This window comes from Corvus brachyrhynchos, unplaced genomic scaffold (genome assembly GCF_000691975.1).
Source record: "Corvus brachyrhynchos isolate BGI_N302 unplaced genomic scaffold, ASM69197v1 scaffold191, whole genome shotgun sequence".
NCBI classification, from domain to species: Eukaryota; Metazoa; Chordata; class Aves; order Passeriformes; family Corvidae; genus Corvus; species Corvus brachyrhynchos.
Window position 1 is genome coordinate 3,556,873 of NW_008236487.1, and position 9,452 is coordinate 3,566,324.

At 39.4% G+C, this 9,452-nt stretch overlaps 1 long non-coding RNA gene across 1 annotated transcript in view; it reads left to right on the forward strand.

Moving 5' to 3' along the window:
- The first annotated feature begins 724 nt into the window (after positions 1-724).
- Positions 725-9,452, forward strand: part of LOC108444694 — a 216,227-nt gene continuing 207,499 nt past the window's right edge. Inside the window, exon 1 of the long non-coding RNA XR_001859329.1 lies at positions 725-804. This is a non-coding gene — a long non-coding RNA (uncharacterized LOC108444694). The remainder of the gene's footprint in view (positions 805-9,452) is intronic.

A 9,452-nucleotide genomic window follows, 5' to 3' on the forward strand; every position in this document is an offset into this window, starting at 1 on the left:
ATTACTACTAATAAAAGGCTTTGAAATAATATGCAGGCAAAATGGAATCAAAGGTAGAATTAAAAGAAATATATTTTGGAAAGCATTCACTTTATGGAGATTTTGAGTGGGTTATCGGGGTGGGGGCTGTTTGGGTTCACTGTTTTAAGTGCTCGATTCTTGGTCTGAATAAATTTAACAGGATTCCCCTACTTGAAACCATTTTTGGAAATCTGACACCCGATTCCAAAGCTGGTCATCTCAAAATGAGTGATCTTGAAAGAGTGGATGGTATTTGGAGGGCTGATGGTAGTAGAACAGATTTACTGCTGGTATATGACAAAATCTTTAATCTCTTTTAATCCTTATCAATATATGAAAGATACCTGCAGCTTTGGCTTTGCTTCCTGACATGTGCATATTTTCAAATGTTGAAAACTGAAATTCTCTGAAATCAAACTCTGAGTGGGGCTGACAAGAATAAGAGAATTTTAGTCACAGATGGCGTCAGGAAACTTTGGTCTGGAGACTGTGTGACCTCATGATGTTTTAAGGGAGGTACCACAAGAGGAGCAGGAGAGCAGCGCCCTTCTGTATTGCCTGTGCCTCATGGAGCAATCCTCTGCCAGCCCTGCGCGAGCTGGCACAGAGGGGAGATTTGGGGTGGAGCCAGAGGCATTATGCAGATTCAGTGTCATGATCACCCCATGCAAGCGAGGTGTGGCTGTGGCCATCCTTCCAGCTCTCGAGTCGGCAGGAGTGAAACTGGAGTACATTTGACCTGTTCTTCTCATCTGCCCCACAAGGACTGCTTGTTGGGATCAGGTAGATCATACACAGAGAAGCTAATGGGAGATCTAAGGAATTGTCTGGGTGAGGAGCTTGCTTGCTGAACTCTGAGCCTGGTAGCAATGAATGCTCATGTTCAAGTGCAGTAGTTTAAGTCAGCAGCATTGTAATATGCTTGATATCCTGGAGCACCAGGTTGGCCACACCACACCTGGCCCTCTAGATTCTTAAATAATAAACCCCAATTTTCTGTCCCTATTAGCAGGCGAGGTGTGTACAGGAGAGATTACATCCCTGTTTGCTGTGTATTTCCTGAGATGAATGCATCTGTGTTAAGAGTTACTGTGCTGGCTCTAAAGGATAGAACGGTCAAAAGGATTTGGTTAGACAAACAGAAAAATCAAAAGGAATAGACATAATCAGATCTTAATAAGGAAATAGCAGATAGTCAGGACTGAGACATAATCAGATATTAATAAGGAAATAGCAGATAGGACTGATATTTAGTTCACTTTTAATGTGAAGCTTTTTATTTATGGTTTAGGTAATTTAAGGTAAGCAGGATGGCATTTGTCTTGATGAAGCTGTTGCCCAAAAAACTGAGGATCTGCTTCTTCCCTGACTTACACCTGTGTCACCATGAATGTCTTTGCCAGGTCTGTGCCAAACATGGACAGTTTGGCAGCTTTCTTGCACACACTATGTTCTGAATTTAACTGACTACACAAAGTGCAAGGCAGTCAAGAAGCAGCCTCTGACATTTTTAATTGGCATTGAATTTAAGTCATCATTAATTATTCTGCTTTAAAGGCAGCTTTATTCCTTTAAACTGCCATGCACGCTATTCAAAACTCATGCAGGGATCCATCCCTGGTATCTGTCTTGGCTAGTAGGATTAAGCCCTTATGGCTAGTAGGTGGCTGAGACCTTACCATATGTTGCTGGTAGACAGCAGCAAAGCTTTACCCTGTGATAAGCATACTAAAAGCAATCTGTTGGTCTTGGTTTTTTTCTGCCTTTTTTTTTTTTTTTTTTTTTTTTGTTTTTGTTTTTTTCTGCCTTTTTTTTTTTTTTTTTTTTAATATATATATATATATATAAAATACACCAGCACGTGGTTAATTGGCATTTGTGTTACTAAACTAACTTGTAAATAATGTGATTCTCTCAGGAATCACATCAGCTGTACTGTGAGTAAGTTTAGATTTCAGAGGTGCCACAGTGCCTCATTCTGCATTGACGGAATTGAACAGCATTAACCTTTTCACTTACACTAACAAAGACAAGTTAAGACAAGATGTGCTATGACTACTGCACATCTATGTTTTGTTTTTGCCCAGGGCCCTGTACAATTACCCAGCACTTCAGAGCTAATATTGGTTGGATGTTTACCTTCCCTTCCCCTCCCCTTTTGATATTTCTATTAAACAACAAAACCTCATTTTTCAACCAAAAAATAACCAGTTACATAATAAATATGTTCTCTTTAAGAAGAAGGAAAGAAAAAAAAGGCTAAAAATACATCCCAGACACGTTTAAAGAGATCTAGCAATGAGAAAAACAGATTCTGCAGTACACTTCAGCTAGCATTTTCTCAATGCAAACCATTCTGCTGTCATTCTAAATTGCACAGTACATATAATGTGGTATTGATAGCAAGGAAACACCATGCTGTACATATATTCCAGAAAATAAGGAAAAAGCCAGATCCTCAACATCTTCCAGGTAAAGAAACCTATTTTATTTATCTTTTAAGATGCAGGTTCTTTACATGTGTGTAACTAACTAGCTCAGATATTATCAGTATTACTTGGTGTTAGACAACTGTCATAGTGAAGAACCAAGTGCATCTGCAAAATCTGGCTGAGAGACTGGTGGCTTATAAAGTACAGCAGGTCTTGTGTTTCTGTCTTGGAGGTACTGAAAGCTTCGTGCTGTGGACAGCAAGCAGGAGCAGTGGTTTGGCCCATAGTAATGCTGAAATCTATTATTCCAGTGAGTTCCATCATGAAAAAGTCTTTATCTCTGTCTTGACCTGTGGAGAGTCCAAACAGCTGCCTCTGACATAAATGTCTGTATTGTAAATATGTCCCACCCCTTACTTCAACATTCTTCAGAGACTAAGTTTAGAAGAGTGAATATAATCTTGATAATTGGTGAATTAGCACAGTAAACAGAAAATACATTATTCATTAGGTAGTTATGAAAATATCACATCACAGAATCTTGCAGGGAAGATAGCATTTGCATATTCTAGGATTGACCACTCAATGCCTTTCATAAATATTAGTGAATCTACCAAAATCTGGAAAGATTTAACATACTGCTTACATAAAAAGCACCTAGATCCCACCAATTTCCCCCATACGACTAAGAATGAAAATTGTTCTTTCATCTGAAACATGGATCAAGCTGCCTGAATTTGCAGCACTGACTATGGTTATGATGTATCATGTCTGTCATCTTGAAATTGTTCTAAATTTTAGTAGATCTACAACGGTTGAAGTGATAAGAAGAGAGATTGGCAATGTTGTAAGGCTAGATAAATGCAAGATATAGCCTTAGCTGCCTAGATGTACCTGTCTCTGAGGAATCAATTTGCTCATCTGACAGTCAGTTTTGTGTGTAAACTTCAAACATTAACGTATGCTGTTTTAATGTGCTGCTCTTAAAATCATAATTATTGGAGTTTATGCCTGTTCTATTTCTCTTTGCCATCCCATAATGTCTTTGCACAATTAAAAATGTTTACTGAACTGAAGTTTTGGGATTTTGTTTGTTGTTGGGGTTTTTTTATTGTTGTCTATGAACTACCTGCCTATTACAAACACATTTTGAAAAAACGTTGTGCATTTTGCATCATAGGGAACGTGATAAAGCCTTTTTTGAGTGAGTGCACAACTTAGACCAGTGGCAGCTGAATGATGGGCTGAGGCTTGAAATCGGACTCTGGGGTAGATTTTGCTCTTTGTTCACTGCTTTTGGTCTTGTAAGGCTACATTAAATTCAGGGGACCAATTTTGGGTTCAAACTGATGTAGCCTCATTGAGTCACTTTTGGAATAAGTGGGGTATGTGACTGGTGTGATGCAGCAAGTCTGTTCTATTCAATCCAGATCCTGAATTGTTTACAAAGACAAGTATAGCTGGAACCCTGGAAAGTGTTGGGTATGACCAGCTCTGCAGGCAGATATTGTTGATGGCAGTAGGCATTAGGGGCAGGGAAATGATCTTCAAGTGAAAGAGAAGGTAATAAGTCCTTAAGAGAAATAACATTCTGTGTTCTTGACTTTGCCCTAAATCTCTGGGCTGTCCAGATCCCACTCATGCCACTGTTGATTTCTGGACAACTGGAGTATTGCAGTGAGCTGAGGCTTTCCTCCTTTGGAGGTTTCCACCATGCTTCCTTACCAACAAGGTCATTGAGATGGAAATAAGGGCCAGAAACCTGCTGCTATGTGTTTTTTTTATCACTATGGGCTAGAACAAAAACTTAGTAAAACAAAAGTAGTGCTGAAATTGTTGAATTGTTGTTTTGGGGTTGGGGGTTGGTTGGTTGGTTTGGTGGGTTGGTTTGTTTGGTTTTTTTGTGTTTGTTTGGTTTTTTTTAATGATGCCTCTTTAGGATTGATACCAAACTGCATTGCTAAGTAGGAAAGGAAGACATTTTTTAGGTTGCCTAAAGGCATTTTAAAGCAATAGACATCTGTAATTCGTCTTCCTAAATCTTTGAATTTGAAAAAGAATTTTTGCCTAATATTTTGGTATTTCTTCCTCTTTATGATTCCCATTGAAAGGTAGAATCCCCTTTAATAAGGCATAGAAGAATATGCAGTTCTACCTTCACTAACCCCTGTGTTTCTGGATTATTTTTATTAAACTTTCTTGATTCCAGCAGGCTGTTGATAGTATAACACATTTAAATAAGCACCTTATCAGTTCAGGTATGGATGTAGAATTGGATAGCATTCAGGACACAAACTGCTTTTTGTAGTGCATGGTGAAAAAAAATCCAGTGTCACTAAGGAAATGGTGGGGCTATAGTCAGAAGAAAGACAAAGGACTTGCAGAGAAGGCTGGAAAGGAGAAGCAAGGATTCAGTGCTGATGGAGAAAATGGCCTTGAAGGAAACTTAGTTGGTCAGAGAAGCATCAAGAACCAGTGAGAGAAATGGGTTAAGGGTGCACCACTAAAGCCAGACTGCCTCACCAAGAGACAAAATTTTTTAAATTAAAATGGACTTTACACTATGTCAACTCCTGTACGGAGTAAAAATAGGGAAGTGGAATGTAAAGGATCAGGACTTAATAAACACAGAGATTTTAGTCTGGCATCTTGATACTGTTTTCATCTTGCTAAAAAGCATGAGCATGCGGTATCGACAACTCTGAGAACCTGATTCAGTCTGACTTTGTTCTAAGGGAACATCTGGCTTAAGTCTTCTAGGTTCTGTTTATAATGAGGGTAGAGGCACCTCCCAAGGAGGTTAATCTCTCATATTCTAATTTCCCCATCCTACTAATGATGCAATTAATCGTGTTCTCGAGTTGCCCGTTTCCTTTGACTTTAGAAAAAGTATAGACAAGTAATTTTAAGTATCTAAAAGTAAGATATCTAAAGCCAGGTGAGTTGAATCCTGTCTTCAAAAATGTTATGGGTTATGCATTGCATATGCAACTCAATTACTTAGGGATGGATGTTTTTCTGCCTGTAACAAATATGCAGCTCACATCTTTTGTTCCTGAATGTGTGATAACTTTGATTAAACTACCAGATTAAATTCTCTTGGTTTAGATTTTAAACTTGTTTCAAACAAGGTTAGATGGCATTTAAGTTCCATATCACTGTGTCTCCAGTAATGAAAATTAGTCTAATAGGCTAAGGTACCCATTATTCAGGCTAAATTAGCTTCCAGGGAGAAATCCCTATAAAGCAGCCATCATGATGAAGAATGTACCAATTAAAAAAAGTAAACCAACCTGATTATTGACATATTCTGAATTTCTTTTAAACCTTTATCCTCTTTTGCAAGCTTCTGCCTAATGCAGAATGCTGGGCACTATCAAATAGAAGAAAATGAAGAGAAAGGAGGGAGACACTCCATGTCTTGCTATTGTCAATGTTTTGACTATATATTGAATTATTCTTGAAAGAATACCCTTCTTTCTAGACCTTCCTGGAGCTCATACAGGCCCTCCTCTTCCCCACTGCCTGTCATTGGATGATACCTCCTGAGTACCGTGGTTGCATGTATGGAAAATTAATCAAAAAAAAAAGTGCCTAAAATAGATATATTTTAGCTGCCTATTAGTGGAATTTAATGTCTGGAAGCAGAGAAAACCAAAAGCTACTTGGCAAGCCAGCTTTTCAGAAAAGTTATAGAAACATTGTCGTGTTCCATTTCTGCTGTTGATGCAGTGATTGCTGAGATTACATGGATGATCTCAGAGGCTTTCTTTTGATAGAATTTCTTATGGTTAAATGAGGAAATGGGATTTTGGAAGACCTGGATTGTATAAGTAATCAAAGTTTCAAAGGATGAAATCAGAAACATACCCTGGATTCAGTTTTAAGGAACATCTGTCCCATTTTCAGAAGTCATTTGAACTGAGAGCAGCTTTTGTTGCAGAGACATAAAACATCAGTCTCGTAATAGCAGAATGAAAATTGTAAGAGTGACTTTGCTACTCCAGCTCAAAGTCTACCACCTTGGTTCTGGGACATCTTCACTGGTAATTTTAGTCAGTATCCTGGTCCTTGCATTGTAATAGTGAGGGATGGGTGTGTGTTTGCTTCTGCTGTGGATGTGGTGTGCATCTGTGAGAGGGTGAGGTTAACAGCGAGAAATTGCATTGGACCACACACTTCTATCCACACGTTTAGGCATGTTTTAGGTGTGCCGAGGTGGCATGTCACATAAAGGTGAATTAGTCATGACTTCCAGAAAAACAAAATTACTTTTTTGAACAAGGGTCCTCAGTGACTTGGGTGGTCCTGACACATCGTGTATCTCCTTTTCACATCTGTGAAATGGGAAAACAACACTTACCTACTTCTAAGAGATGTTTCACTGACTAGTTTTTATGAAGCACAAGCCTCCTGTGGAATGAGTGCAAAGTATTACTCTATTTATTTTTATGAACTTTCTGTTTTACTGCAGTAGGAAAGCTTAAATTATCCATAGAGTTCTTGAGCACATTGGGGAAGCCAAAGATCCTGATTTTGCCCACTGTGCTCCTGGCAAAGAAAAGACCCAAGGGAGACTCCTAAATGAAAAATATAAACAAAACCCTGAAGCTACTCAGATCCTTAGAAGATTAGATTTTCGAAAATATGTTCTTTATAAGATAAGTTAAATGCATTCTTTCCCTTATTTTTTCCTCTGGTTTGGTCACAGGTTGCTCCAGGCATCCAAATGGGGGTATTCAATCCCTTGCTTTATTGATCCTGGCAGGGACTCACGCTATGGTGCCCTATCCTCCCCGAGGCCACCACTAACTGTGGATTTAACAGGTCCAGCAAGGAGAAGGAGAGGTTCCAGAAGCTGTCATTCAGCCTGGGATCCATTCTTCATCCTTTCCTTTTCATCCACCCCTCCATACATTTCATTATTTTCATTGTGGGCAATACTTGAATTTCCAGTTGTACTGCAGAGCTCTTTCAGGGGTGGTGGTTGTAGGGGGTTTAGTGAGCATCTCAGAAGTGGGAAAATTACCTGTGAGACCAAAGAGTGCACTTTCTGTCACTCACATGCAGGAGGGACAGGAGAAAGTGGAAGTGTATTTTTATGTGAATTCTTCTTCCCAAGGTACTTTGGGAGTTGGTCACATAAAAGATAAAGATAGGTGGTCTAGGCATCATTTTTAGGTTTTGACTGCAGAGATGCTTTCCTTTTCCCTTTACTAATTCCTGTGATTCAGAATTCTGCTGTAAATCCTAATGTTTAGATTTCAGTAAGTGGCAAACTCATTCTCTCACATTTGGATTTACAGTGAAGTTTGTTTTTTGGGGTTTTTTTGAGGGTGTTGGGGGGAAGGTTATGGAACAACATTAGGAGCACTGTAGGGATGAGAGGAACAATGCAGGTTGGATGTGCAGGGTGGGAGATACCTTACCCTGTGATCACAGCAGAAGTAATTGAAGTGTCTAAGTGGAATGGAAAGGAAAATGCCTTTAATTTGGTCCCAAATGCCTGTATTCCACATATGCCTACTTCTCAGATGGTTACAGGCTGATACGGCTGGGAAATTTGTTTTGTTCTTCCCACTGGCAAAGAATGGTTCCTGTTGCTACTGCTTTCCTGCTATGCCTGGACTATGTATTCTTTTCAGAAGGCTTGTATTCAAGTGTCACTCCGAGTAATTGAGTGACTACTTCACCAGGAAAATATCCCAGAATCTTGAACAACTAAATGCAACTTGGGTGAATAACAAAATTAGCAGTTATGTGCTTGCCTGCAGTCATGCAATGGACAATTCTAATTAACAGATTGCTTAAAGAGCATCCTCTCCTGCTTCTTCTCTGGCCTCTGCTCCTTTTCTTCAGCCTCTGCTGAGTGCACGTGAGGAGAAATGTCTTGTTTCTGCAAGTATCTTGTGCTGTGCTCTGTAAGATGTGGAACATGGGGGATGGAATGTGGAACACAGGATGAGTGATGGCTGTGTGCTCTGACTCTTCGAGCTAAACCAGCTTGTTGGACAGGATGCTGGTCAAACCCCAGCTACTCTGCTGCAGTGAACAGTGTTTCCAGGGAACTTGCCATTCTTTCATAGCACCCGGGATGATTTTGCCACCCTTGACATGCTTCCACACTTGGACAGCAACATGTTGCATGCTTTATCTTGTTCACCAAATTCCTGTCACCAGCCAGCTGGATCACAGAGGTTCACAGCTGTGGCTGAAGCTCTGAGCACCACATCACATTTTTTTTTTTAATTTTTTTTTTGTCCTGACCATTTTCTTATGAGCTGTGATGTTAAAGCTTTGGTTCTGTGTTCATTAATAGTCATTAATGGACCAATGTGATCTACTGCAACATATTGTACTTACAGAACAGATTGAATGCATGTCTCTTTTGTGGGTATCAGCAGAATGGGGCAGCTTATCAAGAGTTTATATTGTCTTCAGGATTTTATTTAGTGTCTGTGTTGTATTTCTGTTGGAGGACAGTTGTTACCTAGTCCAATGTGAAGTAAAAGAGATAAGAACAGATGATGCACAGCCTACTGTAATGCCTATTACTACAACACTTTGCCATTAAAACATTCACATTTTATTTGATAGGGCAGTGTGAATTATACAAAACCATCATTGTGTGGCCTCAGGGATTTTGAAATGGTGCAGACAAGACCTAGACCTGGGTGCAAGATGTTGTCACACTGTGGCATTTAAAATACTTTTAGTCTTCTCTGTAGTCTTGGGAAGTAATCTGCTTAGCACTCCTCAGGATGAGCCCCCATGTCCACCTGGGAATAATGCTTGCCTGCTCCATGGGGATCTGCAAAAGTAAGCCAGTAACTCTTTTAGCAGTGTTTGTACAGCACTTTAAAGATAAAAAAAATGTGCTACAATTGTAAGTGGTGTTCTCTACATTACATTTCCTATGTAATTACATATTTTTTCCTGAGATTCCTAGATCTATTTTAATCTTTCTTACATGTACTAGAACATTATTCTATCTCCAGC